Source organism: Sminthopsis crassicaudata, chromosome 2, assembly GCF_048593235.1.
Source record: "Sminthopsis crassicaudata isolate SCR6 chromosome 2, ASM4859323v1, whole genome shotgun sequence".
NCBI lineage: Eukaryota > Metazoa > Chordata > Mammalia > Dasyuromorphia > Dasyuridae > Sminthopsis > Sminthopsis crassicaudata.
The window spans coordinates 107,965,079-107,988,228 of record NC_133618.1 but is presented as its reverse complement, the minus strand read 5'-3'; the positions used below and the strand labels follow the sequence as shown (position 1 = coordinate 107,988,228).

Here is a 23,150-nt window from a genome sequence, read left to right as displayed (position 1 = left end):
TATAAAGGGTCTGACAGTCTGTCAACACCATAACAGGTATTTTGAGAACTGATCTTCCCATCTTGGAAATAACACATTAAGTAGGTAAACCAATTTTCAGCACTTGAAGTCTCTGGAAGAAGGATCTATACAAGTTTACTTCTTATGCCTGATTCAAAATTGGACAGGCGTGCATCTAAAGATTCCAACCTATAGTTAACTATGCTGATAGTTACAGAGAAAAGATAGAAAGGTGTCTGCCAGGGTGAGCACAAATAATAATAGCTAACATTTATATAGTGTTATGTGCCAGATAATGTGCTATTACTGTTTGCCTTTCATTTTCAAAAAGAATTGATGGCATCATGGGATGAAGTCTTGACTCATGGGTGACCTGGATTTTAAATGAGACAAAATTACACAAAGTTGTCAGCCTCACTCTCCCTTCCAGAGTCACCAAAGTCTAGTGGCAACACAAAAGTCAGACTGGCGATGGCCCAGAACACAATGGATGGCCTTTGCATGTTCAATGTATGACAAACTCTAAGGACTTCTCAGTGTACTGAGCAGACCACTGCCTGTATGGTCATTGGAACAAATAGTTTTCATTTGCCATTTTACTCAGGAAAAATTTTACTCACTTGGGGTAGGTATGCCCCTAATTCACCTACAAGTCTATCAGTTAAATTCAACATGATTTAGGCTATCTGCTATAATAGATTTATCGGGTTATATTTGCTGTGCATGTAGCTTCTTGTGAAAGTGGACAACAAAAGTGGGCGAGTAGCCTTGAGAAGGGCTCAGCAAACTCACACAGATGTATTCTAGGTGGTATTCTAAGTAGAATTTAAACTCTTTTTCTTTAAATTCAGACCTGGCACTCTATCCACTGTACCACCTACCTGCCTCTAATTTGTTAATATGCCAACAGTCTCAGGTACATTTTTTTAATGAGGTTTGGAGACATGGCAAGATATAGACCTGTGATATCATCACTACAGCAATTTCCTGTTGTGGAAAACTCAAGCAATACAAATCATGGCAACTCTTCTGCAATGTATAGAGAGCTAGAAATCTTGAAATATTAAATGACTTGGCTCATGATCTCACAACTACTAAGCATTTGAAATCAGACTTGAACCAGATCTTCCCAACTACAAGCTCTTTTGGTGAGTATATTCACTCTCATTTTAGATGACAATCCAAAGGAGATTAAACGACTTGCCCCATGTCCTATAACTAGTAATTATCTGAGGCACTGGATTAAAAATAATCCATGTTTAAATAGTGAATATTTTAAGGGTTTCTTCCACTCCCCTTAGTGGTAGACAGTATATTATTATCCTCATCTCATTGATGATAAAACTGAGACATCAAATTAGATGAGTTACCTACCTAGTGTCAAATAGCTAGTAAGTGCCAGATCCAGAATGTGAAGTGTAAGAGGTGATCACTCCCAGTCCCTGTCCCTTCTATAATTGAAAGTAGCTATAGGATCTGTCCTAGTTTCTAGTCTGTGAAAGCCTGTTCTGATGCCATGTTTATACATATTTAGATTTTCCACAGATAGAAACCACATGATAAAATTCCAACCTAACTACTTGCTATTCAGGGTTAATTCATAGACCAGCTTCACTCAGACTGTGTCTAGACACACTGTGGCTAAATCTTTCTCAAAACCAGATAAATAGCACAGGCTTCCTACAAAGGCAAGAGTTAGAAGGTATTGTCATACTGGAAGCATCACGATGAGATGGACCAAGCTGATGAATTCAATAGAATTTTAGCTCTAGAAGTAGAAGACATCCAACGGCCATCTAATTCACCATCTTCATTTTAAAGATGTAGATAATGTTGTCAAGGCTATTGCTCAAAGTTGCATAGCTAAATTGCTAAAGCTGGGGCTTAGGTTCTTTGTCTTTAGAGCCATTGTCCTTCCCATTGGACCACACTATCCCTATTATAATATGCTATAATTAATGAATTATTGAGTCATAAATTTTGGCCAGAAAATGTGTTGTAATCATTCTCAGAAAAATGGAAGAAGCCTTTAGCCTGGATTTGTAAGATTATGACATAGTTGCATAGTGTATAAAGAATTAGATACAAAGCCAGGAAGATTTAAATTCTAATCTTGCCTCAGATTACTAGCTGTATGACACTGAACACTGCACAAATCAGTTAATTTCTTAGTTTCCTCATCCATAATATTGAGGATATTACATGGAGTTGGGTAAAGCCATAATGCATGGCGTTTCAGGTGCGGAGCCAGGAAGGCTCATCTTCCTGAGTTCAAATCTGGCCTCAGACACTTACTAGCTGTGTGACCCCTGGCAAGTCCTTTAACCTTGTTTGCCTCAGTTTCCCCAGCTGTAAAATGAAAAGGAGAAGGGTGGAAAACTACTCCAATATCTCTAATGAAAAAACCCCAAATGGGGTCATGAAGAGTTGAACACAACTGAAGTGATTGAATAAAAGCAATTATCTTAACATTGTGAGGATCAGTTGAAATAATGTGAGCACAGTGCTTTGCAAATGATAAGGTGTTAACATTTCTATAGTTTTGATGATGATAATGGTGAGGATAAAGATGTGGGGCAAGTAACCTAAATTCCCTGAAAGTCAAGTTAATAATATCTGCACTACCTTCTTCACATGGTTGTTGAAAGAGAAGGGTCTTGTGAAACTCAAAGCACCATGTAAATGTGAACCAATATTATAAATAACACTTCAGTAATATTGAATTGATCTGAATTGAAACAGAAATACTCTCCTTATGGTTCTAGAATTTTATTTTTATCACATGCTTTCCAGTCCTCCCTTAGTATGTTTTTCCCTAGACCATTTGAGATAAAATTCTCTTACTATTCCTGAGTAACCATATGTTAGAATTGAGTATATATCTTTGACTTGTACCTAATAAGTAAAGTGCACAAGCAGAGTCTGGAAGGGACACTGTAAAAAGGAAGGCTTGTGGAGGTGAGAGTTTGGGCTAGAGTCCCTCCGAGGTCTCCTATCAACTAAGATTCTGTAACAGGAAAAAAAAAATGACCTCATTTCACCAAAGGCAAGACTACAAGGCTGAAGAGACAAAATATAGTATTTGCATAGTATATGCATTTTCAAAAATGCATAGGTTGCCTTTCCCAAAGCTACAACTTTTTAAATTATAAAGGTTTTTGACCCAGGTATCACAATGCACTATGGTGTCTCCTAATGACGGGAAGCCTCTGAGGTCTGGTGAGTAATGTTGTTCAGTATTCAACTCCCTTGATCTCATAGAAGGGACTGGCTGTGTCTAGGGTCCATATAAAATTTCTAGCATTCTGCTCAGAGTATGACTAAAAATAGGGTTGGAACAGGTTTTCTGTTGGCATTTTGACCCTTCTGCTGCTAGGTCTGGTTGAAACTGAAAATACAAGAGCTCCTGTAAATGGAAAATGAGGTGAGGGAAAAAGTTAAGTGAACTTTCGAGAACATTTAAAAATAAGTTTCTGTTTATTGAGTTCATGTCCTGGGCCAAAGCTTGGATCAATGCTCATTTTCTATGAGTGAGTTTTCATCTCAATTCTATGTGAAGGAAATTATTATTAGATGTAAATATGTGAATAAGAATGGACTTTTTAAGTTTAGGAAAATATACATTTATGCTGAGAGACATATATTTCATCTTGTCTCTGCTATTAGCTAGGTAAGTGACCTTAATTTAATCACTTAACCTTAGAGACATAATTTCCTCATTTATAAAAATGTGAGATTTGGGCTGCAGAAAATTCATAGTGTGAGAGAATCATAGGATCAAATAATGCTAGAACTGAAAAGAATCATAAAGATTATCAAATACAGCTCCTTAATTTTACAAATGAGGAAATTGAGGCTATGAATAGTTAAATGGTCTGCCTAGCCTCACAGAATCAGAGACAAAATACAAATCTACATCTTTCTGACCACAGTTTTCTAGCCACAAATCATTTACTAAACCCTATGTTCTATTAACATTCAACGAAGTGTTGGGAAGGGTGGATTAAAAATAATGATAACTGGTATTTTATGTAGTTTAGAAATACTTTACATTCATAATTTCATAATATTCACAAAATAACACTTTGAGGTAATTTGTCACCTTCATTTTGCAAAGGAAAAAATAAAGGATATCCAGAAACCAGTATGTGATTAGACAATAGTTTATTAATTAGTTCAAACAACAGTAAATTTGAATGATTGATAAACTGTGGAATGGCTATACTCAAAAAGTACTTGTCAGTGATTCCATATAAATGTGTAGGTCTCTATTGGAGTGCCCCAAGAGATAATTTATTTGGCTTTGTGCTGTTTAACATAATTATAAACATGGATAAAGGCATAAATGTCATGTATATCAAAATGAAAATAATATAAAGCCAGGAGGGAACCCAGCATATCACATGATGTCAGGATATACAATGATCTTGACTGACTGGAACATTGGACCACATCTAATAAGATGAAATTTCAAAGGAATAAATGCAAAAGTTTACACATGTATTAAAAAACCTCAATTTCACAAGCATAAGGTAAGATTGGGGCTGCTTCATAACAGTTTTTTCTGAAAAGCAGTCAGGTTATAATGATGATACAATCATCATAATATCATAGCCAAAAAAGCTGATGCAATCTTAGAATATACTATTTATCCAATTAATCAACAAGCATTTATTAAATGCTTAATGTCTACCAAGTATTGTGCTAGACTCTGGGACTACAAAGATAAAATGAATCAATTTCTGTTCTCAGGTAGCTTATCTTCTACCAAGAGAGCAATCATCTATATGCATGTAAGTTCATATGTGCAAATATAAACAAACACAAAGAATAGACTTCAAAGTGCCAATAAGTGCAAATAATAAACCCCCAGAAGTGACCATGCATGCTTAAATTCAAAATGTGTGAAGTTATAATTATGTAAAATATGTGAACTGGTCCTAGCCCAATATAAATATGCAATTTGAATCTGAAAAATGTAACACTCCAAAATATTCATAAATCACACTAATCAGGATCTGGTTAGAAACTAAAATACAAGATTGTTTTGGGAGGGAGGCAACTAGCCTTACATGGAACTGGGTGGAGCCCATATGGTTCCTATAGTACTTATTCTCATTTCCATTATCACTCATTTTAGATCAGAGACAGTAGCTCAGTGCATGAAGTTTCAAGTCCAGAGTCCAATCCATAGCTACTCTCCCTTCCCCTTAAGAACATTGCTGACAAACTTTTACTTGTATATCATCAAAAAGGGAAAACTCATTACCATATGAGTAAAACTTTTCCAATTTTGAACAGTTCTTATAACTTATTATTAAAAAATTTGTCCTTGAATCAAACTTAAATCTCTTTTCATTGCTGCTAGTTCTGCCCTGTAAGACCAAACAAAATAAAAGTAATCCCACCTCCAAAAGAAAATGCTTCTAATATTTGCAGACAGTTATCTTGACTCCCTTGAAACTTCTCTTTTTCAAGAAAAGTATCCCAGGTTTTTTCAACCAATTCATGAATGCAAAGTCCTTTGCCATCATTATTTTCCTCCCCTGGACACTGAAGTTTATCATCAGCTCTTCTAAGATTTGGTGTCAAAAACTAGAAATAATAATCAAGAAGTACAGCAGAAATGCTGCTTCTTTAATTCTTGGGAGTTACAGGTTGTTTTCTATAATTCAAAATCATATTAGCTATTTGGATTGCCTATAACAAAACTGTTTCACTCTGAGCTTCCACCATAACACCATATCTTTCTTAAATTAATTGTCTGCTAAAAATGCTTTCTCTCATTTTGTACTTATGGACTCAGCTTCTTGAGCCCAAACATAATACTTTCTATTGACTCCTATTATATTTCATCTTATTTAATTTAGCCTAATATCTAAGCTATTAATATATTTTGGATCCTGGCTCTATCATCTATTATGTTAGCCAACTTTTTGTTGTCTTTAAATCTGATACTGATGCCATCTATGTGGCTATGCAAATAAATCCCAGAAATTCAACCAGAAAATGTTTTTCCAAGTTGAAACTAAGCCATTCATTGGATCTCTTCATTCAAGTAGCTCCAAGACCTTCTTATTATATTCTCATTTAGTTTATATCTCTCTGATTCACAACAATAACATTATTGACTTCACTGAAATCTTGGTAAACAATATTTACAGCATTCCCTGATATGACCATTTACTATCCCTAGAAAAAGAAGTAAAAGTTAGTCTAGAATGATCTGCTATTGATGAAACTACAATCATCACTTCTTCATTTCTTGTGTTAGATGCTCACTAGACATTTTAAAAACAATACATTCTACATTTTTACCAAAAATTTAATTCAAGCTCACTAGCCTATTGTTCCTTTCTCTGTTTCTCTCTTCTTTTTCACTTTTTCTCTTTTGCTTTCTTCTTTATTTATTTCTTTTTCTTCCTTCCTTCCTTTTTTCTTTCTTTCTTTCTTCCTTCCTTTTTTCTTTCTTTCTTTCTTCCTTCCTTTTTTCTTTCTTCCTTCCTTTTTTCTTTCTTTCTTTCTTTCTTCCTTTCCTTCTTTCTTCCTTCCTTCCTTTTTTCTTTCTTTCTTTCTTTCTTTCTTTCTTTCTTTCTTTCTTTCTTTCTTTCTTTCTTTCTTTCTTTCTTTCTTTCTTTCTTTCTTTCTTTCTTTCTTTCTTTCTTTCTTTCTTTCTTTCTTTCTTTCTTTCTTTCTTTCTTTCTTTCTTCTTTCTCTTTCTTTTCCTTGCCTACTTATTCCCTCCCTTTCTCCATCCCCTCTCTGACTCTTGTCTCTTTGTCTCTTTCTCTCTTCCTCCTTCCTCCTTCTCTCCCTTTCTCTTTCTCTTTCTTTCTTGCTGTTAAGAATCTTAAATTCCTAGGGAATAATTTGAAAATATGAAAAAATGTATATAATTCTTGTTGTATCTGTTTATGTGTTGTATTAATATTTATTAACATTCTTTCCTGCTTTCTTTTCTTTCTTTCTTTCTTTCTTTTTCCTTCCCATCTCTCTTTTCTTCTGTCTGTCTCTCCATCTTTCTCTTTGTCTCTCTCTCTTTTTGTACCTCTATCTTTCTGTTGCTTATTTTCCCACTTTATCTCTCATTTTTTCCCTGTCTCATCAGGACCTTTCTCCAATCCTATAGTACCTATTCTCATTTCCATTATCACTCATTTTAGATCAGAGACAGTAGCTCAGGAATCACACCTACTAGTTCCTCCAAGGGTGTAAGAAAAAGATTGGACTTTTTATTCTCATTCCCAGAGGTAAGAACTTAGACTAATCAATAGGAGGAAGTGACAAAGAAGCAAATTTAGGTCTGACACCATGAAATACTTCCTAACAACCAGAGCTATTCGAAAGTGGAATGCACTACTCTTCCATCAATGATCCAAAAGGGTCACTTACTGAGTTTGCTAAGGAGGATTCGTTTTCAGTAAGGGTTGGATTTGGCTGCTGTGTACCTTTCAAACTCTGACAATCTATAGCAAACCTTAAAGAGAATCTCAGTAAATTTCTAAAGAATAATTTGAAAATGTGACCAAATTATAAATAGTTCTTGCTGTATAACATATATAAAAAGTTAATAAGATTTGTCAACTTGGGTCTTCCATGATTATTATCTCTTCCTTTTAGGTTTTTCTCATCTTGCTGAAACATGGGTATCAAGGAAATAGGATATAGGAGTTCTGTGTATTTATTTCTGGTGTTGATAACATCTGTATTTGACATTCTAGAATAACAACATCACTACCAAGCAACTAAGATATTCATGTTTCAGAACTGAGAAACTTTTAAAATCCCCTTTTAAGCTATGCAGCCACAGAAGACTCTTAATAATTGATTATAATTGATTTTAACCTTGTCCTAACCTGGGCAAAATGGCAAAGCCAATCATCTTTGTGCAGATGGAATATGAGAAAAGAGCCCCCAATCCACATCTTTAAAAGCTCCAGACATGAGCAGAAGATAAAATATTTAGTCTGCAAAAGCCTTGACCTCCCAATTCCAGCCAGTTTTGAACCTGAATTGATTTCAGACAAGGCATCTGGGAGATGATTACAACAAAATGCACTAAAGCTGAGCAGCCTTTATTTTAACATCCCAGTAGCTTAACCTGTTAATAACAGCAATTGTTTTAGATACAATACCAACTTTTGTAACAGGACTGAGAAAAGGATAACTGCACCCCAGTAACAGAAATGGTATGCAATAGGAGAGTATGGCCATTCATAGAGGTATTCAGAAATTTCAGGAGAAGATTCTCTTTCTTGGGGTCTAGAGCCAAATAGTAAATTAACACTTGGGGCTCAGATCTGGGAGGAGAAATGTGTTCTGTCAGACAAGGGATATGGGCTCAAATTAACTCCATATTAACAAAAGATGAAGATTTGAATAAGGTATGATCTTTCTCCTCACCTCACTTCCCTCATTTGTAAATTACTTGTGTTAGATGCAGCAATCTTGAGGTCCTCTCTTATGGATATGTTATTCTTTTTAATAAAAAAATCAACTTCAAAAAAAAGAAGATAGATTAGATGATTTGGTTAGTCAATCAATTAATAAGAATTTATTAAGAACCAATGAAGTATGTAGGCAAAGGACTTGGATAACAAGAAAGGAGAGGATATTCTGTGTTCTCCAAGGGCTCACAGCATAATGAGTGAGATTACATGTAAATAACCATATGTGTATAGATATAGATATATGTATATATAGATAGATATGCATATAGATATACCTATATATATAAATATAACTAGAATATCTTTAATTTAAGATATATATGATAAATTATTCTAAATGAATAGATATAAAAATTAAATGAATAATTTAGAGATAATTTTATGGTATGTGTGTGTGTATGTGTATGTGTGTGTATGTGTACTAGGGTAGGGGAAGGGGGTGATAAATTATACATAATTAGAGAGAGTCTTAAGATGAATTAGGAACAGCTCCTTGTAAAAAGTGAGATTTTAGCTGGATACTTGAAGGAAGTCAGAGAAATCTTATGGTAGAGATGAGGTAGAAGAACATCCATACAGATGAACAAACAATGAAAATTCCTGGAAATGCATGGAGGGGAGTAAAGTTTACCAAACTGGACTGGTAGAAGGAAATCAGGTTATGAAGGACTTTGATCACCAAAAAGAGGATTTTTATGTTTAATCTTGGAAGTGATGGGACTAACGTTCTATATTTGAGTTCCTTTGAGGAAAATTTCATAAGCATAGATTGTACCTCTTACCCCAGACAGTTATATATGTGTTAGTCTTAGAGGTGCCAGCTGAGGGAGAGAATGGGTGCATCCATATTAACACATCACCACTACTGGAAAAAAAAAGAAAAGAGAAAAAAAAAAAACAAACAAAAAAAAAAAACAACAACAACTCAAGAAGCCCAATTGTATTGAAATTATATTGATTCAACAGAAAACATGAAAAGAAAAAAATATTTTTTTTCTCTTTCTGTGAATGTCAAGAGGTGTGGGGTTTTGTTTGTTTGTTTGATGATTTTGTTTTGCCTTTGAGAGGGGCAGAGATAGAGTGAGAAAAGGAAAAGATCAACACTATTCAAAAATACAGATCTCTCCACACCTGGCTATAACACGTTGAAAATCAGCAGATATGACTATAATCATACCTCATGCTGTTCATAATTCTAAAAGTTCATAAAGAGATAGAAGAGGCATTAAGGGCCATCTAGTTCAAACTACACTCCCATTTTCCACATGAGGAATTTGAAATTAAGAAGTTTACCCAAAGTTACAGAAGTAATAAATGTCAGAAATGGGTCTTGAATACAGGTCCTCTGATTGCTTAGTCTCTGTTCATTCTGCTATGTTGTGTGGCCTACACTATTGAGTTTCCAAAAGTTACTCCTATGCAATGTTGCAAGAACATAAACAATATGAATCAACAAATACATACCCTTAAGGATTGTGTTAGAGAATGTAGATCTTTCTTGCATGGATATTGCCAAAATCCAAAAGCATTATTCCTGGCATCTAGAAGACCTACAGTAAAATGGGTCAGTAAAATGTAACTAAAACAAATTGTAAATGCAACTAAATAGAACAAAAAAGTATGAATATAGATAACATTTATATAAAATTTTAAAATTTATAAAGTGCTTTAAAAAGATAGAGTATTTCAAAAGCCAGTGCTATTTTAACCTATTAACACACTAAATTTTGAGACAGCTTTATTATTCATTTTATTTTAACAGTAATCCAGGCAAGGTAGGTGCTATTATTATGTGTCTTTTTTTTTTTTTTTTAAATAATCAGGATTAAATGACTTGCCTAAGGTCACACACCTAGTGTCAGCTAGATTTGAACTCAGATCCTCTTAACTCCCAGGTATCATCATTCATTAAATAACACCATTTGGAAATAATCATGGGCTGCAATCATCGTCAAGAGATAACAAGAAATGTTATTATCTCTTGTTATGTAAGTCTGCTTTTTTATTGGTGTCCCCCAGGCTCCCGCCCTGCTGGAGCTCTGTCCACTGTACCATCTAGCTGCTCTTGTCAATTTTATTAGTGAGAAAACTGAGGATGAAAAAAGGTTAAGTGAATTGTCCAGGATAACACAGTAAGTATCTGAGACTAGGTTCAAAATCAGGTTTTCTTATTCAAAGTCCTGAACTCTATGAACTATACACTATGAATTATGAACAGCTGCTCCATGTGAAACCATGGTTGTGGGAGACTTGCAGAGTTGTTATTTAACTTTTCATAAAGACATGCTTTCTTCTTTCCCAATTACAATATAAATTTCTTGAGTTGTTGGAACCATATATCCTTATATCTCCCAAAGTGCTTAGCTTGGGACATAATCATCATAATCAGAACATGTATATAGCACCTACTATGTGCCAAACACTATGCTAAGCACTTAACAGTACCTATTAAATTAATGAATATTAACAAGATTGATTCTTACTTAGGCTTGTTTAGTAATTGAACAAAAGTAGAAATGACCATTACAATACCTTCCACTAGACTACAACTCCAATGCTCTCTCCAGAATGAAAAACTGCCTTTCTTTTATTTAAGTTCCAACTATATGCAAGATATTGTATTCAGCATGGAGAATACAAAAAAAAAAAAAAAAAATATATATATATATATATATATATATATATATATATATATATATATATATGTACAGTTCCTGGCTTAAGGAAGTTGTTGAATTATATATTATATATTATTAATTATTAATTAATTACATATAATTATATTAATTATATATTTATTAATTAATTTTAAATTATTAAATTAATAATAATATTTAATTAATTAGTTATATATAATTATATATTATATATTAGATTATATATATATTTTTATATATATATACATATTGGATAGATAAGGGAGGATTAAAGGAACTATATCAAATACAGTGAAATGTATCACACAAGATACTATAATAGGAATAGAGAAGAGATGAAGACAAAATATTCTTTGAAATTTGAAGAGATAGAGAAAAAAGTTCAACTGAAGAAACAAAACAAAAAAAAATTTGATCCTAAAGTTCTATACCTGAATTCATTGTAGTCAGAAACTGGTATTTCCATCACAGTTTTCCCCAATCTTTTAAGGCTATGATGTTTTTTGAGTATACCCTGAAGCTTTTCACTAATGTTATCCAAACCTCTGTCTCCTCTCTCTATAGTCTTCTGCCTGTCTACTCTACCTTTGCCCCAAACACATACACATACCCTTACAGAATGGGGCTAATAACAAAGATGATTTCATTTTGTGATCATTCTTTATTGATAACATAGGCATAACTATGGGAATTCACTATGAGATATTTGAAGCAGTAACAGTCATAATTTCCACAAAATAAAGTTGAGAAAAGGTCAGAAAATTTGCCTCAAAGTCAGGAAGCCATAATTTCCAGACCTACCTCTGACATATACTATCTGTGTGATCTTGGGTGAGTTAATCAATTTCTCAGAGTCAGGTAACAATCCGAGATTATAAATTGCAAAATTTGAATCATCAAGGAAGCTCCCACCAAGCTCTCTCTTCAACAACATGGTTCATGTTGATGAAATAAAGTATTTTGTGCATACACTTAAAATCATCTTACTTATGGACTCTCCTTCACATCTTTGTGTGCCCTAATATCATTGTCATCTGAGATTCCCATATAATTCTATCACTGGACCGTTACAATTTCCTGAACTTCAATGACTTTGCCTAGATGCAGCTAGAGATCTTGAGGTTAACAGCTTCTTCCTCTATTGCTGGACTCCTAACATTTTGACTAAAAATGAGTTTGATCCATGATGCTGTATTCTACTTTCTGCCTCAACTCTGAAGTCCATTTTTCCCCTCATCTGAACCAATGATACTCTCATATTCATCTGAAAAACCTTTCAAGTCTACTTCTAGTGGTACTGTGGTTAGCAGAGTAAGAAATCAGTTTACATTTATGTCCTAATGGGCCTTGAGCTATCAAACTAAAGAATGATGTATGTTCATTGTCATGCACAAGGAACTGGCCTGGGGAAAGAAGTCCATGTGAAGGATATAACAAACAGACCCAGTTTCTCCTTCCCATGTTGTTTTTTTTCCCCCTATCTTCTTCCCAACTTATGCTATTTAACTACTATATAACTTAATTTGTAATTTGTATAGATCAAAACTTATTAAAAATGCATAAGTTTTAGAGGAAAGAAGTAGATTAAAATTTCCCAGTCAAAATTGGCAAGGCAGAGTGTAATTCAGATTGTCTTTATAAGCCACCAAAGTGTCATGGCATACAAGATGGCAAATAGCATCTCTAACACCTCAGGAACCAAATTCTGAGTTTGGCCTTTGTTTTGAGCCTCAGCTGTGACTAGATATGAGTTTCTATGTTTACACAGGAACAAATTTCCCCTTCATAATGGTTTTTGGAAAGGTGGCCACTGAATTTTTGTTTTAAATGAGAATCAATATTTCAATTGAGCACAGAATAACACTGAGAATGTTTTACAAGACACTGCTGGACAATGACAATACTTTGTACCATACTTTTGCCATGGAAACTCTTATTTTACCCAACCACTAAAATTACAATCAGATGTGCTCACCCTCTGTTGAAGTAATGAACAATGGTATGTCTGAAAAAGAAATTCAAAGTGCATCATTTATCTTATACTATTTTCAATTAGACTGAATAAAGTATAAAGTTGGTTCCAAACTACCTCACAGGAACAGGGTGAGTAAATTTATTATACTACTAGAGTGCTAATCTTAGCAGATGGTAGAAAAATATTTTTAGCATGAAATATGCTAAAGCAATAAATCTGAACAAGGTGGATCTTATCAACTAATATCTCCCCAGTGTGAGGTAAAACTCCTTCATGACAACTCAGCATTCTCATGAAGTCTAGGTGGATGTGGTAAGCTCTCAGCATGAATGTAGGGAAATAACAAAAATGAGTATCAAATAAGAAAACAAACCACATATTCTGGACATAGGAAAACAGAGGAAAAAGCAACTGCACTACACTTAAGTCTCAAGGATGTTATTTTTGTTAATGTCTTATTATAGCAAAATTCTCAAACAACATGGAATAAATAGATATTTGATAAATGTTAATAAATTGATTAGATACTTACATATCTAGTTGGTTCACAGCACATGAAGAAGAGATAGGCCCTTGTGTTATAAAAGAGATGGAAGGGCATGTACTTCTGGTGTACAGATCTTATAATTTATATTTTCTTCAAATACAACTCTGGGCCACATGAGCAAAATATACTGTGGGGAATTTGGTTCATCTAGTGAGACTTTTAAAGGCTAGGTAGTTATGGAGTGAGTACTTTAAAATGTAATGAAGAATCAATATGAATCAAAATTAAGAAATAAATAGTTTTAAAAATTCTGGTCAGTTATAATAAGAGTTAAAATTATTTGTAAAAAGGAGGATCAAAGAGATCTGTAATTAGATTGACTTCCAGAAAAAAAAATAATGTGGTCTTTGGGAGCAAAAGTAAAGCAATAGCAAAGAAATAATTAGATAATAGAGCATTCCCAAAAAGGATTTTAAGTGGGAAAGAGGCAAAGATTGGGTATCAGAACCACCGAAACATTGGGTGTTTGTAAGGGTCTATGTATTCTCATGCACTTGAAGCATATGTATAGTTGAGAAACTCAAAAATTTTTGTATTCTTTTTATTACTTTCTAATGAATCCTGACTAAACATCATTTGAGGTAAACTCATTAATTCAACTTGAAATGAAGACAAATACAGGAGTTAGGACCATATGACTAATAAGATGTCAGATCAGTCATTTTTTGCCAGTTTCTATTCTCACTATTTACCCCCATCCCCAAAGGAATTATTTCCAGAAGTAGAATAACTGCAGAAGTAGAATAACAGGATAAGAATGTTAGAAGATCAATAAGGTCTTATAAATTAATGGTGCTAAATTTAATCTATAAGGCATTTACTCAATAACTCTCTTCTAGTAGCCTCAGCATTCCTAAAGAATGCACACACACACACACACACACACACACACACACACACACACACACACACAAATACAAGGATTCAAGAAGAAGAAAATGGAAGAAAATTCAATTAAAATCTTGAACAAAAGCAGATAAATTAGCAGAAAGATACAGAAATTTTAGAAGGAAATATTAAATCATGAAAAAGATTACAAACTCTTTAAAAACATATATAATAAAGAAAATTCAACCTAATAATTCCTAAAACAACATATATACATATATGTGACATATAAGAAAACATGGGACAAAAATGAGATCTGCAGAATTGTGAAAAAAATAAATTAAAACCAATCTAGAACTCTACACCCAGAGAGAGGACTATGGGAACTGAGTATGGACCACAACATAGCATTTTCCACTCTTTGTGTGTGTTATTTTTTGCTTGCATTTTTGTTTTCCTTCTCAGGGTTTTTTTCCCTTTCTAGATCCAATTTTTCTTGTGCAGCAAGATAATTTTATAAATATGAATACATAGAGTGGATTTAACATTATATTTTAACATATTTAACATGTGTTGGACTACCTGTCATCTAGGGGAGGAGGTGGGGGCAGGAAGGGAAAATTTGTAATGAAAGGTTTTGCTAGGATCAATGTTGAAAAAATTACCCATGTATATGTTTTGTAAATAAAAAGCCATAATAAAAAAAAATTATAAGCATAAAAAGTTAAAAAAAAATCTAGAAGAGAACAATTGGCAGAACTTATAGGCTGTACAGCAAATATACTTAGCAACAAAAAACTTTAATCCATAGTCATGATAAATACTTTTGTGGGATTGAATTGAAATATGGGAAGTAAAATAAAAGGGGAGGGGAGGAACCATGGAACTGTAAGATATACCCTAATCAAGTACATGGGTTTAAAAGCGGAAAGATAACTTCTATATTCTCTCAGGAAGAGGAGGAAGAAGAGAGTTTAAAAGAAAAAATTGAAAGGGAGAAAGTAGTATAAGGAGGAAGTCTCAACAAGATGCAGAGTGGAGTCCCACCAAAATTGATGTCTGTAGTGAAATGTGAGGTACTTACAAAGAGTCTAATCTGGGGGACCTAAAGCATAAAGCAAGGACTTTCTCTGCTTCCATCTATAACTTTATACTTCAGAAAGGAAATTGGAGCTTTTGGGATGGGGGTGTATAAGAAAGTACTGATACTCAAAAAGTTATAAATACATAGACTCAAATATGTTATTGCGTGAAAAATGAGGAGGATGATGATGGACAAAACTTTGAATAAAGCCTACACTACTGGGTTCTACCATTGTGCATATTTCTCTCTTCATCATTTCCCTCCCTCTAAGAGTGAAACACAACATAAAAGAAGCATAAAACAAGATTAACAAAGGCCATAATACTAAAATTATTTAAAACATGGAGGTAAATTTTTGTACTCCAGAAGATTAATTCCATGAGAAAAACAATACATTTTAAAAACCACAAGAGATAGAAAATGAAAAAATAATAAAGAGAACTTTTCTTAGAATAAGGTGAAAAAATGAAAAGGAAAAATCTAACAAACAAAATAAATGAGGACAAATTTTGAAGTTGCCATTTAACTAATATTTGAGAAAGATGAATTTAAAAAAAAGAATTAGATAAATGAAAGAGAAGCATAAATTAGTAGTAGAAGACATTTAAAATATTCTCTAACAAGGCAAAGTTATAGAAAAAAGGAAACAAAAGTTAAAATAGGGAACTGAAAAACAAAACTAATATTTAGTTCTTCCCAAAGGACTAACAAAATTTAAAAATCATTAGCCAACCTGATTAAAAAAAGAAAAGACAAAAAATAAAAATAAAATCAACAACAAAAAATGAACAAGATGGGAATTTTGAAACTAGAGAAAAATGAACAAATTGAAATAAAAACAAACATTAGAACTGATAAAAAAAAAAACAACTAACATTTAGTTCTTCCCAAACACTAACAACAACATGAACTTAGAACAAAGTTAGAAGGTATAAAAAGAATTATCAGAGAATGTAGAAAACTGTTATAAGGCCAACCACATTGAGAATATGAAGAAAAAGAATATTTATCTTTGAAAATATGAAATGCTCAAATTAATAAAAACAACAGAGTGGGAAGAAGAAATACATCTACCAGTAAAATTACTATTAAAGGATAAGGGGGGAAAATCTAATTTCCTGCTTTAAATAGGTTTATAGAACTCTATCAAACTTTTAAAGAAGAGTGTTCCAAATGACTAAAAGTTAAAAAAAAATACAAATCAAAAGGATTCTGAGGTTTCATACTCAAAAAATGGAAATGATGATGAAACATGGAAATAATCAATGTAGGACAGATTGCAGCTAGACATACTTCTAGTTTTGGTGGAGCTTAGATTTAGTATAACCTTTCTATAAAGCATTTTGGAATTATCATGGCCTAAAACATCACCATCCAAAAATTTCATTGTTGAGACTTAAGATCATTGACAAAAAGATAGTCTCTATAAACAACAAATATGATGAAACATTGGAGTGCTCACATGAACTGATGATATATGAAATAAGTAGAACAAGGAAAGCAATATAACCAATAATTATAACAATAAAAATAGAAAGAATAACCACATGTAAACAGTAGAAAATGAATGTGGTAAAATTATCACGAAAGATAATTTGAGAACATACTTCATCTCTTTTGCAAAAATAGGGGGAAATCCATGAGTTTGTCATAGTTTATTTTTTTGTTAATGTACTGATGTTTTGGTGATTTTTCTCCCCTTTTTTTACTTTTTTCTACTCTTAAGGAAAAAAAAACACTGTTTTAAGTGATGGCTATTTAGGTGATAGAAGAAGGAATCTACAGAAAGAAATTTCAATAACATAAAAATTCAGTAAAATATTTTTAAAAGAACTCAGTATTCTAGAATAATCTAAAAAGGGGACATAATTTAACTATTAAAGGCATGATATTAAAAATATTAAGAAAGATTATGTAAGTTTCACAGTTATGAACTGAACAAGTGAAGATTTAATTAACAAGGAATAGAGACAAAATAAATGCTTTTGTTTAAATTAAATTGGAAAGCTTTTCACTGATGTGATATAGCATCTGGAGGTTCAGTGTGATAAGTACCAGGTTTGACAAAGAGCCCCAATTACTATATACAATCTATAAGCTCAGTTATTCCCTCAGGCAAATAGGATCTCATTTTTAAATAAGTCTTTTGTTTTCAAGTTGACTTTTGATTACAGTCCCATCCCAGGTGGAGGTCTCAGGAAACTCTTACCTTTACTGAGTCCAGTCAGAAAGCCATGTTATGATGTCAACCCCCCCAGGTTAAATTTCCACTCTGATTATATTGTTGATTCCAGCCAGACTTCTTTAGGAATTTAGGCTGCCAGTCAATGGCATACTCTGCCTTGTGGCATCTTCCTCCTGGTTAATTGTGAGTTCCACTAGGAAACTTGTCTTTTTCCTTGTTAATTGCTAAAATCCCTTTCTTTGCTAATTTCTCTTGAATTTAGCCCATTCTTAGCAACATGATAAAATCCTTGTCTGTTGATTTGGGAGATGCTTAAGTTTACAAAAAATTTTTGAGATGACCTGAAACTTGTTTTTTTTTTTAATTTAATTTTTATTTTATTTTATAATTATAACTTTTTTTTTTGACAGTACATATGCATGGGTAATTTTTTTATAACATTATCCCTTGCACTTACTTCTGTTCAGATTTTTTCCCTTCCTCCCCCAACCCCCTCCCCCAGATGGCAGGCAGTCTTATACATGTTAAATATATTACAATATATTCTAGATACAATATATGTGTGTAGAACCGAATTTCTTGTTTCACAGGAAGAATTGGATTCAGAAAGTAAAAATAACAGTTTACACTCATTTCCCAGTGTTCCTTTTCTGGATGTAGCTGATTCTGTCCATCATTAATCAATTGGAATTGGATTAGCTCTTCTCTATGTTGAAGATATCCACTTCCATCAGAATACATCCTTGTACAGTATCATTGTTGAAGTGTATAATGCTCTTCTGGTTCTACTCGTTTCACTTAGCATCAGTTGATGTAAGTCTCTCCAAGCCTCTCTGTATTTCTCCTGTTGGATGACCTGAAACTTGTAACACCAACCCAGATTTCCAGTATACTTTTGGGGTCTAACATCTCTGAACCTCAACAGGGGAAAAGGGGTCTTCTGGAATTGAATTGTTTCAACAAAGGGTGAAAATGGGAAAAAGAGGAGACAATGGTTAGTGCAAATAAAATGCCCTGAGAAAAACTGGATGTTCAAGGGATTGAAAGATGTAGTGTAGACAAAAACTAGGGTTTTGTAAGGGAAGACAGAAAAAGAAATGAAAGGATTTACTTCTTTATGAGTGATATGTGCATAACAAATATGTATAAACAAAATATATAATATATCTGAGATAAAAAGGGAAATTGTAGTTTGGAAAAACTATCTATATCAAAATTATTTCTGGTAAGAAGGTGATATCCAAGACTGTTAAAGAATTAACATAAGTATACCAAAAGTTATTTTATGATTTATAGGTTTTACAGATATTTTTCTTTCTTTTTTAAAATATGAGATAGCTTGGGTAAAAGGAAAGTTATAGAAGTAAATAAAGGTAATATAAAAACAAAAACTATCCTAAAAAAAATCTTATTAAATCCTTCTTCTTAAAGAAAATAAATACAGCCAAAATCATAAGCTTATCAAATAATAGTGAATTAGTCTAGACACATTCATATGAAACTTACTCAAGCTTACATGTATTAGAAGTCAGGAAGTTGTTCCTGGATTTTCTGCTAAGGTGTTCTGAGATCAAAATATTTCTTTCAGCTAACCATCAAAAGACCAAAGTTCTTTTCAGCACAATGTGGAGAAAAGTCTATATTAAAAGTTAATGAGGCCCTGTGGGGTTGGAGTAAAGGAGTAAGAATGACAGAAAAGAAACTATATCCCTATAACCAGATAATAAGCATTTCTGAATTCTGAAAATTCCCCAAACCCCCTATACAATCATAATGTATTGACTTTTCACCTCTCTCTGTGTCTTACTTTACAAAACCCTACTCTTTATCTACACCAAGTCTTCCAATCCCTTGACCATTAAATCTTTCCAAAGGCATCTCTTCTGCTCTAACCACTGTCTTTTCTTTCCCCCACTTTAACTCTTCATTGAATCAATGTAACTCTATACTGTTCTTTTCCCTTGGATTCTTATTATATTACTTATTATGCCCAGCTAAGCCTCAGTCATGGATATACTCCCACAATTCATTATCTTTTCTCCTACAGAAAATTATGCAACCATTCTGAGTCCACTACAAATTTGTTATATAACATCAACTGGGCCCTCACTGCTGCTAGGCAATCTATTTTACTTCTTTTATCAATTCAATCTTCTACTTTCTATTGGTGATCTTTTTCAACTCCCATAGATTTAATTACCATTTCTATGCTAATGTCTCTCAAATCTATTTGTTCTGCTCCAAACTCTGCTAATCTCCAATTTCATTCCCGAGTTGTCTTTCAGACATCTTGAGCTGTATATACAATAGGCATATTAAACTCAATATTTCTAAAACAGAATTCATTATCTTTCTCCCTATATTTTCCCCTCCTCCTGCCTTCCCTTTTATAGAAGAGGAAATCATTCTCTTCCCCCCCAGGCTCAACAACCAGGATTCATCCTGGATTCCTCACTATCTTTTATCTCTCTAACATATCTAATGGGTTGCAAAGGCCCAACAATTTAATTTTTGCAGCATCTCTCAAATATTCCTCCTTCTGGCCTCTGATACTGAGCAGGCCTTCATTACCTCATGCCTTGTCTATTGTGAGAGCCTGCTAGTAGGTGTACCAGTATGAAGCCTCTTCAATCAATCCTCCATTTAGCCACTAAAGAGATTTTCCTAAAGTTCATGTCTGACTGGTCACCCCTCCACACCTTCCTCCCCTTCCCTAATAAATTCCAACAGCTTCCTTTGCCTTCCAGGATAAAATAAAAACTGCTCTGTTTGTCATTCAAAGTCCTTTAAAACCTATCTTCCTCCTACCTTCTCAATCTTTCTATATGTGACTCCCCCATTCATACTCTCTGATCCACCAATATTGCCCTCCTTAGACTTCATGAACAAAAGATTCCATTTTTCAGCTCTGGGGAATTTCTCAGGTCTTCTCTTCCACCAGGCCTCTCCTACTTCCACTCTATTTACTGACCTCTCTAGCTTTCTTTAAGCCCCAAAATCTCTTCTTTTAATAAAAATCATCTTCTTTAATCCCAATGTCTTCCTTCCTAATTAACACCTATTTATTCTGTATATAGCTTCTTTGAATATGTTTGCATATTATCTCCTCCCATTAGATTGTAATGAGGGCAGGGACTGCCTTTCCCCTCTTTTCTGTTTTTGTTTGTTTTTTAATCTTTTTTTTTTTTAATAATAGTTTCTTATTTTAAAAATGCATGCAAAGAAAGTTTTCAACATTCATTCTCGCAAAATCTTGTGGTACTAATTTTTCTCCCTCCCTTAGACAATAAGTAGTTCAATATATATTAAACATGTGCGATGCTTCTATACATATTTCCACATTTATCATGCTACACACACACACAAAAAAAAAAATCAGATCATAAAGGGAAAAACATTTCTTTAAGAAAGAAAATCAAAAGGTAAAATAGGGCCAGCTAGGTGGCACAGTGGATAGAGCACCAGCCCTGAAGTCAGATGGACCTGGGTTCAAATTTGACCTCAGACATTTAACACTTCCTAGCTATGTGACCCTGGGCAAGTCACTTAACCCTAATTGACTCAGGAAAAAAAAAAAAAAGATGAAAATACTATATTGTGATCCACCTTTGGTCCCCATACTCCTCTCTCTCTAGGTGCAGATGGTTTTCTCCACCTTGTCTATTAAAGAATTAGGGTTTTTTGGTTTTTGTTTTTGTTTTATTTTGCAATTGGGGTTAAATGATTTCCCAGGACTCATACAACTAGGAAGTGTTAAATGTCTGAGATTGGATTGGAACTCAAGGCCTCCTGACTCCAACTTTTCCCACTTTTTAATCCCTTGCATTTAGCACTATACCTGGCATACAGTAGGTACTTAATAAATATTTAATGATTGTTTCATTGAACAGAGTGATTAGACTCTAGATATATCAACATCATAAAAATTCATAAGTTCTTTATGAATGCCAGCTGATCCATAAGATAGAATCAAATGGTAGGAACAGAAGGATAAGAGTAGAGTAGGGGAATGGAAAGTAGAAAAACATCAATGTATTAACTCCTAATTAATTTAAATCATTTGGAGTAGCTTGCTCCCCTAATTCTTCAGTTTCCTTGGCAGTCCTTTCCATACATATTTCTCAATACTCAATACTCTCTGAAGCTCATTTCCTCCCATAATACATACAACAACTCTTTTATCCATAATAATTCTAAATCAATGCCCTTTTCTCTCTGTCTCTATCTTTTTCTCTTTACTCTCTGATACACACATATACATACAAGCATCTTTCCATTAAAGTCCTCATGAATTTTTTCTCCTTAGTCATAATCTTTTCTAGTCATTTTTACTTCTCTCCATCTATTAGCTTCTTTCTAAGTATTCTTTGAGACATTTATGGAATTATAACTCCTCTAGAGTTCCTTCACCTTTCTTACCAATTTTCTTCTCAATTTCTTGACACACTGAAAATATGGTATTCTATGGTGATAAGATTTTCTTCTCACCACACTTTTCACTAATTTTTCATTAGGCCAAATTACACAAAGAGTTTTTTCCAAATGGTCTCATAGAAATAGTGTCAGTAAATTACAATTACATGTTAATCAGAGTGAGGTAAAGGACTTGACATATTCTATTTACCACCCTGCCTTCCCCAACACACACACAACATTTTCTCTCTCTCTCTCTCTCTCTCTCTCTCTCTCTCTCTCTCTCTCTCTCTCTCTCTCTCTCTCTCTCTCTCTCTCTCTCTCTCTCTCTCTCTCTCTCATCTTCTCTCTCTCTCTCTCTCTCTCTCTCTCTCTCTCTCTCTCTCTCTTTCTCTCTCTCTCTCTCTCTCTCTCTTTCTCTCTCTCTCTCTCTCTCTCTCTCTCTCTCTCTTTCTCTCTCTCTCTCTCTCTCTCTCTCTCTCTCTCTCTCTTTCTCCTCATATGAACTACTTAAAGAATTCTAAGCATCCTTACTGAAATCTCTACAATCTTCTAATTCATGTTCCTACCTTTGTTGCTGACTTCTGGACCTAACTAATGGTCCTCCTCATATCATCCCCTCCCATCCTAGGAGACTTCATTAACAATTGTGCCTAGTACTAAACTTATAATTCCATGGCCTCATGAACTCCAATAATTTTCCCCTCTACTGAATTTTAGCCACCTAGAAGCATGGTCAGTCCTGGAACCTCATCATCATTGAGAACTCCCTCATTTTTAATATTTCTCTCTAACCAGAGTCTCTTATACTGCTACCTCAACCACTCCCTTATATCTACTGAACATTTTTGTTTGTTTGTTTGTTTGTTTTATACTGGACATAGAAGAGCTCACTTTTGCTCTCACTCCCTGTTTATCCATGTTGTCAAAGACAGTTATTTTTATAATGGGGTCATTAATACCTTAAGTTTCTTTCACCTTTACCCTTATAATCATTACTAGTCACTTGAT

The 23,150-nt window shown here is 33.6% G+C and overlaps 1 long non-coding RNA gene across 6 annotated transcripts in view; it reads right to left on the bottom strand.

Annotated features, from left to right (window-relative positions):
* LOC141554735 (uncharacterized) overlaps window positions 1–23,150 on the bottom strand; it is a 983,981-nt gene that overhangs the window by 441,181 nt on the left and 519,650 nt on the right. Inside the window, exon 3 of one of the 6 annotated variants that reach the window (XR_012485934.1) lies at window positions 9,915–10,000. The exons of the other annotated variants lie outside the window; for them this stretch is intronic. This is a non-coding gene — a long non-coding RNA (uncharacterized LOC141554735). The remainder of the gene's footprint in view (window positions 1–9,914; window positions 10,001–23,150) is intronic. 6 annotated transcript variants of the gene reach the window in all.